The 9,409-nt window shown below is 46.2% G+C and overlaps 1 protein-coding gene across 1 annotated transcript in view; it reads left to right on the forward strand.

The window, feature by feature from the left end:
* The window catches only part of LOC122933391 (C4b-binding protein alpha chain-like), a 107,504-nt gene that overhangs the window by 84,766 nt on the left and 13,329 nt on the right, over window positions 1-9,409 (forward strand). The gene's annotated exons all lie outside the window — the stretch shown is intronic.

A 9,409-nucleotide genomic window follows, 5' to 3' on the forward strand; every position in this document is an offset into this window, starting at 1 on the left:
ATCTCTCTCTATTAATAAACACATATATATATATATATATATATATATATATATATATATACACAGTACAGACCAAAAGTTTGGACACACCTTCTCATTCAAAGAGTTTTCTTTATTTTCATGACTATGAAAATTGTAGATTCACACTGAAGGCATCAAAACTATGAATTAACACATGTGGAATTATATACATAACAAAAAAGTGTGAAACAACTGAAAATATGTCATATTCTAGGTTCTTCAAAGTAGCCACCTTTTGCTTTGATTACTGCTTTGCACACTCTTGGCATTCTCTTGATGAGCTTCAAGAGGTAGTCACCTGAAATGGTTTTCACTTCACAGGTGTGCCCTGTCAGGTTTAATAAGTGGGATTTCTTGCCTTATAAATTGGGTTGGGACCATCAGTGGTGTTGAGGAGAAGTCAGGTGGATACACAGCTGATAGTCCTACTGAATAGACTGTTAGAATTTGTATTATGGCAAGAAAAAAGCAGCTAAGTAAAGAAAAACGAGTGGCCATCATTACTTTAAGAAATGAAGGTCAGTCAGTCAGACGAAAAATTGGGAAAACTTTGAAAGTAAGGGCTATTTGACCATGAAGGAGAGTGATGGGGTGCTGCGCCAGATGACCTGGCCTCCACAGTCACCGGACCTGAACCCAATCGAGATGGTTTGGGGTGAGCTGGACCGCAGAGTCAAGGCAAAATGGCCAACAAGTGCTAAGCATCTCTGGAAACTCCTTCAAGACTGTTGGAAGACCATTTCTGGTGACTACCTCTTGAAGCTCATCAAGAGAATGCCAAGAGTGTGCAAAGCAGCATCAAAGCAAAAGGTGGCTACTTTGAAGAACCTAGAATATGACATATTTTCAATTGTTTCACACTTTTTTGTTATGTATATAATTCCACATGTGTTAATTCATAGTTTTGATGCCTTCAGTGTGAATCTACAATTTTCATAGTCATGAAAATAAAGAAAACTCTTTGAATGAGAAGGTGTGTCCAAACTTTTGGTCTGTACTGTATATATATATGTTTATTAATAGAGAGAGAGAGATAAAAGAGAGGTATTTCTGTACTGTATATATAATTATAATAATGTTAGCAGATGCTAGTGTTAGTTTTTTTTTAGCTTCAAATGTTATTTCACTGCCATGCATTCCAGTATATTAATGCATAAGGATCAGCTCTCATATTGCTCACATAGTTCAGAATAAAAGGCCAGGGGCCACACAGAGAGCCATATGTTATATAGCAGAGTGTTCCAGCTGAGGTTTTTAACATCAACGTATCAGGCACTCAGCACACCTCCAAAGCTCCTTTAGCCAGGGATCAGCAACACTGTGTATTACTGCTTGATGATTAACCATAATATGTTCATCAGCCAGGAGGATTAGCAGAGCAGGTAAATGAGAATATTAGCGGATGTTAGTGTTAGTTGTTTTAGCTCCAAATGTTATTTCACTGCCATACATTCCAATATATTGATGCGTAAGTGTCAGCTCTCATATTGCTCACATAGTCAAGGGGAAAAGGCCAAAGGCCACACAGAGTATCATATATCATACCACAAAATACTCCAGCTGAGATTTTTAACGTCAGTGTATCAGACTCCCGTCGCTCCCATAACGCTCCTTTAGCCAAAAGTTAGCAGCAGTATGTATCAGCGAATGTTGGCAGATATTGGTTCTAATTATTTAGCTTTTTTAAACTCATCCCTGCCCTGCATTCTATACATCTGATGCATAGGGGTCATCCAATCAGTTACTCACGTGTCCCAAGCCAGTCGCATTATTCAATACATATCTGCTATGTCCACAAATACGCCCGGTGCTCACTACAGCTGTCTGCACCCTGCTACTTCAATAAAGCATACTTGTTTTCCACGGGGTCTCTGTTATCCAGGCAGGCCGATGTACACAGCAAGACACACGGAAATTCGTCAGACAGAAGATTAAAAATCAGTGACCTCCACAGTGCCTGCCCCTTTAATAGTGACTGCCAATATAAAAGTGACCTCCAAAGTGCCCACTCCTTTAACAATAACCTCCACAATGCCCACCCCTTTAACAGTGACCTCCACAGTAGCTGCCCCTTTAACAGTGACTTCCACAGTGCCCACCCCTATAACAGTGACCGCCCCTTTAACAGTGACCTCTACAGTGCCCTCCCCTATCAGGGTATCAGCTCTCTTGGACTTACCGTTCCTGAGATATTCCCAAAAATGACCTGCATTAGCCAATAGAAGCCAGCAAGCCTTTCACCTAAATCTGAACTGCCAGTTACACGGTCACATGTCCTTTATTAGCCAATAGAAGCTTGCAGGTCCTACTCCAGGTTTCCATAACAAGTGATCACAGGTTTAAGCAGTTCGCAGGTCCTTAAATATTCAGTCATATGACGTATGACGGCACAACTACACTGCTACATGCGTGGGGGCAGGGGCCACTATTAAAAGGACGGGCACTGTGGAGTTCCCTGTTAAAGGGGCAGGCACTGTGGAGGTCACTGTTAAAGGGGCAGGCACTGTGGAGGTCACTGTTAAAGGGGTGGGCACTATGGAAAAATGACCTGCATTAGCCTATACAACCCTGCAAGTCTTTTTCTTCAAATCCCAACTGCCATACACACGGTCACATGTCCCTTATCAGCCAATAGAAGCTCGCAGGCCCTTAGTCTCCACATACACACAGTTTTACTTCAGGTTTCCATAACAACCCAGCCATTTTTCTTCACTGCTGTAGGTCAGCTTTAGGCTAGGGCTACACAACGACAATAAATCGCACAACACATAGGGCACAACTGCACTGCTACATGCATCTATGCATTTTTCACGACTGTCGTGTTGCAGCATGTCGCATGTCGCAGTGCAACACCATAGCCTATCATTATAAAAATTGTTGCACGATATTGGTACGACAAAATGTCGCGCAACACATGTAGTCGTGTAGCCCTAAGGAGCGGGGCGCTGTGGAGGTCACTGTTAAGGAGGCAGGGGACACTACTAAAGGGGCAGCTGGAGGTCACTGTTAGAGGGGCGTTCACTGTGGATGTTACTGTTAAGGGGGCAGGCCGCTGTGAAGGTCACTGTTAAAGGGACGGGTGCTGTGGAGGTCTCTGTTAAGGGGGCAGGGAACAGTGGAGGTCACAGATAATGGGACGGTCCCCTACGGAGGTCAGTGTTAAGGGGCGGGGTGCTGTATAGGTCACTGTTAAGCGGGTGGCCCCCTGAGGAGGTCAATGTCAAAGAAAGTGGGGTACTTTGAAACTCACTGTTAAAGGGGCAGGGAGCTGCTGTGGAGGTTGCATTTTAAGGAGGCAGGGCACAGTGGGGGGGGGCAGTGTTAAGGGGGCAGGGTGCTGTAGAGGTCACTGTTATGGGAGATACTATCGATATCTTTTAACAACACACAGAAACATTAAATGAAATATACCTGTGCGAAGCGTGGTCCTTCTGCTAGTATACAGGTGAAAAATTTGACGCAAAGGGGATCCTGTCTGTGTAGCAGCTGTAAGGCCTGTATGGTCCCATCAAAATTAGCTTATGATTTGGTAGCCAAAAGCAGAAGTGGGTAAAAAAACACAGAAGACATGCAAATATTCAATTCATGTGTCATCTCTGTTTTGGATCCACTCCTGTTTGTTTTTTTTGTTTTGGCTTTAGCAATACTGATGGATTACTGACCAAATGCTGACTGAGAGAAGACGGATGCTCAACAGACAGGATCCATTTTTGGGGGGGTTATTGTCGGATCAGAGGAAGGGCAAAATAATCAGTGATGTCAACACAAACTTACTGCTGACACCCCCTCCACTCTGTCAGGGGGGCTCTACTTGTATGACCGTTTCTGTAGACATCTGTGAGGAATCAATTCCTGACACTTTGTGGTAATAAATCGCATTTATTCCTTAAATGGATGCTGCATATATTAGGACATAGAGCAAAGAACTCTGGGAACGAAGGATCACCCACAATTCCATGCATGCAGCCAATTAGCAGTCAGCCAGCCCTGTGATGTCACAGCCCTATAAATAGCCTCAGCCATCTTGGATTCAGCCATTTTCTAGTGTACTTAGTGCATGGAGAGACGTCAGCAGGCACTAGGAAAAGTGCTAGGAAAGACTTGAAAACTTTTATTTTGCTGAATAGAAGTTTAGGGAAAGAGCATTAGAAGTGCAGGGAAAGAATAGGGAAGAATTATTCCACATTATTCATTTTGACAAAGAGCAGTCGCTCCACATTTTCGGTGGATAGGCGAGTTCTCCTTGGGGTAACTATGGCCCCACTGCACTAAATACCCACTCTGATGCCACACTACTGTCCGGGCAGGACAGCTTTTCCAGGGCAAAATCAGCCAGTTGAGGCCACAAATTCAGTTTGGCTGGCCAGTAGTCCAGCAAATCTTCAATATGGGGTGGCAGGGTGTTGTCCAAGTATGCCACCACCTGCTGGTCCAGGTTCTGCTCCAGGTCTAGCTGCTGTTGCTGGTGAGTAGTTTCTATACAAGGCGGGTTAAGAAAGCTACTCATCATTGACTCTAGACTCAAGCTGCTGCTGATGGAGCTGGTACTGCTCCTACCCCCCCCCCCCCCTCCTGCCACAGCAGCCATGGCAGTGGAAGAAGAGAGCAGAGGGCCCCCCGGTCAGACCTGCGAGAGGATGGATGATGGCGCAGATAGGCAGCAGCCAACTGACTACATAGGATGTCTCTATAGTAGTTCAGTTTGTCCTCCCTATCAGCTGGTGTAAAAAAAGGCCCCCATTTTGGACCAGTAGCAAGGGTCCAACAAGGTGGAGAGTCAGAAGTCATCCCTCTGCTGAATGGTAACAATTTGGCTTTCTTTACCCAAGCAAGTGAGCATGCAGCGGGCCATTTTTACAAGTGACACCACTGCATCTACACTCCACTGGACAACACCCTGCCACCCCATATTGAAGATTTGCTGGACTACTGGGCAGCCAAACTGAATTTGTGGACTCAACTGGCTGAGTTTACCCTGAAAAAGCTGTCCTGCCCGGACAGTAGTGTGGCATCAGAGCGGGTATTTAGTGCAGTGGGGCCATAGTTACCCCAAGGAGAACTCACCTGTCCACCCAAAATGTGGAGCGACTGACCTTTGTCAAAATGAATCAGGCGTGGATCAGCCAGGATTTCCACCCACCAATGCCTGATGCATCATTATAGATCATCCATGCTGTCTCACCCAAACCTTGACAAAAGAGACCGGTTTCTTCTGGCTACCTGCCTCAGCTACTATTCTGATGCTGCCACCCGCCTGATGCCACACATCTGGTGTCAAGTGCTCCTTCTTACACCCACTATCGTCAGCGGGTACTGACATTGCCACCCACCTCCCCACTCTGTCACCGGGTCACTCTGTGGTCTGATGCTGCTGCCACCTCACCACTCAGGTCTCATCATGCTGATGTTGCCACCTCCACACTATGTCATTGTGCCACTCTGTGGCCTCCTCACACTGATGTCACCTCCACACTGTCACCTTACCAGTCTGTGACCTCCTCATGCTGCTGCTGCTGCCACCTCCACACTGTCATTGTGCCACTCTGTGGCCTCCTCATACTGCTTCCACCTCCACACTATGTCACCATGCCAGTCTGTGGCCTCCTCATGCTGCTGCTGCCACCTCCACACTGTCATTTTGCCACTCTGTGGTCTCCTCATGCTGCTGCCACCTCCACCCTATTTCACCTTGTCACTCTGTGGTCTCCTCATGCTGCTGCCAACTCACAACTCTGTCTCTGGGCTACTCTATGGTCTCCTCAGGCTGCTGCTGCCACCTACACACTCTCTCATTGTGCCACTTTGTGGCCTCTTAATGCTGCTGCCACCTCCACACTATGTCACCTTGCCAGTCTGTGGCCTCCTCATGCTGCTGCTGCCACCTCCACACTCTGTCATTGTGCCCCTCTCTGGTCTCCTCATGCTGTGGCCACCTCCACACTGTGTCACCTCGCCACTCTGTGGTCTCTTCATGCTGCTGTTACCTCAACACTATGTCACTGGGCCACTCTGTGGTCTCCTCATGCTGCTGCTGCCACCTCCACACTCTGTCATTGTGCCACTCTGTGGCCTCCTCATGCTGCTGCTGCTGTTTCTGCCACCTCCACACTATGTCACCTTGACAGTCTGTGGCCTCCTCATGCTGCTGCTGCCAACTCCACATTGTCATTGTGCCACTCTGTGATCTCCTCATGCTGCTGCTACCTCAACACTATGTCACCTCACCACTCTGTGGTCTCCTCATGCTGCTGCTAATGCGAAACTATGTCACTAGGCCACTCTGTGGCTTCCTCATGCTGCTGCTGCAAACTCCAAACTATGTCACCTTGCCAGTCTGTGGCCTCCTCATGCTGCTGCTAACTCAACACTATGTCACTGGGCCTTTCTGTGGCTTCCTCATGCTGCTGCTACCTCAACACTATGTAAATGGGCCACTCTGTGGTCTCCTCATGCTGCTGCTGCCGCCACCTCCTGACTATGTCACTGGGCCACTCTGTGGTCTCCTCATTCTTCTGCTACCTCAACACTATGTCATTGGGCCACTCTGTGGACTTCTCAAGCTATATCTGTAAAGAATAAATCAAGGCAACTGGACGTACTGTAGATTTCTTGAAAACGTTTCACTAGTTTTTCCAACGAGCTTTCTCAATTCTGAGTGACTGTACAAAAATCACAGTCACTCAGAATTAAGAAAGCTCGTTGGAAGAACGAGTGAAACGTTTTCAAGAAATCTACAGTACGTAGATTTTGTCCCGTTTGCTTTTGTGGCCTGGTTGATATCATCACTTATCTGAACCTTCTTCTGATCTGTCATAAGGAAGGAAAAATTTTAAGCAAAAGGGATCCTGTCTGTGTAGCAGCTGTAAGGCCTGTATGGTCCCATCAAAATTAGCTTATGATTTGGTAGCCAAAAGCAGAAGTGGGTAAAAAAAACACAGAAGACATGCAAATATTCCATTCATGTGTCATCTCTGTTTTGGATCTTTTCCTGGTTTTTTTTGTTTTGGCTTTAGCAATACTGATGGATTACTGACCAAATGCTGACTGAGAGAAGACGGATGCTCAACAGACAGGATCCATTTTTTGGGGGGTTATTGTTCTGACGGATCAGAGGAAGGGCAAAATAATCAGTGACGTTAACACAAACTTACTGCTGACACCCCCTCCACTCTGTCAGGGGGGCTCTACTTGTATAACCGTTTCTGTGAGGAATCAAATGAAAAAAATGGTGTGGTGTTAAACAGGCAGGAAGTGCTCAAACCCAGCAGTTGTGCATATATAAACCGGGGAGCAAATCCTGCACTTGTGGCCGTTTGCTAATGGCGATCCCCAGCAAAAATGCATACAGTGGAGGATGCCCGCGGAGGATCACAAGTACCACAATAGACATCCTACACAAGATAGCAATTATGTGGATGTGATAATCAAGATAACAATATAATAATAGCAAAGACAGGTGCACTCTGCAGATTTACTAAGCCCTCAAACTGATGATAAAATTGAGAGATTAGCCAACATGTCCCACTAGGGGGACAAGTCTGAGCCCGAGCACCCCGCCAAGGTTTCTCAAGTAGCTCGGGTCCTAATACTCACCTACCTGAGCCATATGGGCAATACCAGGAGCCAGTGGGCAAATTACAGGAGCGTAAAGGTCCGACTCACAGACAATTCACCAGTTACCTCCAGCATGAAACCATGCTAGCAATGGGAGGAGGGAGGAGTCTGTGAGTCCCACTCAAGACTGGCTGATATGGCCCAGGCCTCGCAAGTGCACCTAAATGTAGCCTGTGGATGGAAAACAGGCCAATTTAAATTAGACCGTTATCACTGAAAATAACTACCTAAAACGTAACTTTTATTAAAAATCATTAAATACAGATCCCTGACAGGGGACCAATGAGTACATGGACAAACACAAAATAGAGCTATAGTGGACCAGGCAGGCGGCTAATGCTATTGGATGGAGGTATGGGGCAACGTGTAGATTCCTAATGTCTGTCCCTAAGGTGTCCCTCAAAATATGCACCTGGATGGTAGGAGCACTCAGTCCACGTGCCTCGACTACCTGTCCTTATAACGCCCTTACTCAAGGTGATACATAATCTACCAAAGAATAATTACATGGGTCTTAGTATACACTAAATATGATACACACTGTATAAATATCGAGAACAGTTTAAATTTACAGTCCCGATCAAAACATGATATTACTTTACTTGTCACGACGCGTTTCCCCTTAATATCATAAAGGTTCGTCAGGGGACACAAGTATCAAAAATGTAGGTCAGATGACCCAACATGTGTGTCACAAATACACAGCAAATACAAAAACAAAGACCAAACAAAACCAAAACTGGAGCACCCCCAAACCAGCACTTGTCTATGAGAGTGAACACATTATACGTGTAACTATTAAATTTAGATAAACTAAATACCAGTGTGATACTTATCTGGTGATGAACTTCAGATTCCACTCACAGACTGGTGGTGCCTGGCTTGGGGGGCTCCAGGGGGGCAAAAAAATGTGGCTCCAACTAGTCCATTCACGCACACTCACTTTTAAACCCCATAGGGGGGCGGTCCTAGATGTTATTAGCCAATCCTGGGCTATAAATGCTGTCATGTGTCCTGGCCCTTGAGTATGTTAATCATACTGAGATTTGATTTTGACAGCCCCTAAACACACAGATCACAGGCTAAATGAGGTCCCAATATGCATTGAGATAGTGAAATATTGCATGTATAGTTCTAAGGAAATCCGTGCGAACCATGCGATTAAAAGGCCCGCCTCTCGGGTTACCAGGGGCGTGTCAAAATGGCCGTACGTTCCAAATGAATCCTGTGATGGATACAAAGATGGCCGTGTGCCTCATTCATACGCCGAGGCGCACACCTACCTAAACACGAGGGGCATGTCATGCGTTCCACCGCGGCTCAATAGTGGCCGTGCGCCTCACCAATTTGATGAAGCACACTCCTCCCGGAACCAATGACGTCAATGAGCATGGATGCGCGTTCCAGTCACGCAGTCCAGGAGCGCACGTCGCATAGAACATATGCGTACCATAATACAGGGGAGGAACCCACGTCTCGCCCCACCCATTCAAGGTCAGGGGCTGGGGCCTTGGGCGGACTGCATATTAACCCTCCTGATACCAACTCAGTATCCCACACCGCCGGTCAGGGACACAGTGGGATTAAAGTTACTGGGGGCAATATTGTAGTACACTACTCTGAGCGTGCTATGGATGCTACGCTGTCCTTACCATGAAAAGGATACATTAAATACATAAATGGACACTCAGATATGAAGCAAGCCCTACAAAAGTAAATTGACATTTCATGTGTCGATGTCCTGTTCTATCAGTTAAATAGGATGAAGGTTGTG

The sequence above is a fragment of the Bufo gargarizans genome, chromosome 3 (assembly GCF_014858855.1).
Source record: "Bufo gargarizans isolate SCDJY-AF-19 chromosome 3, ASM1485885v1, whole genome shotgun sequence".
NCBI classification, from domain to species: domain Eukaryota; kingdom Metazoa; phylum Chordata; class Amphibia; order Anura; family Bufonidae; genus Bufo; species Bufo gargarizans.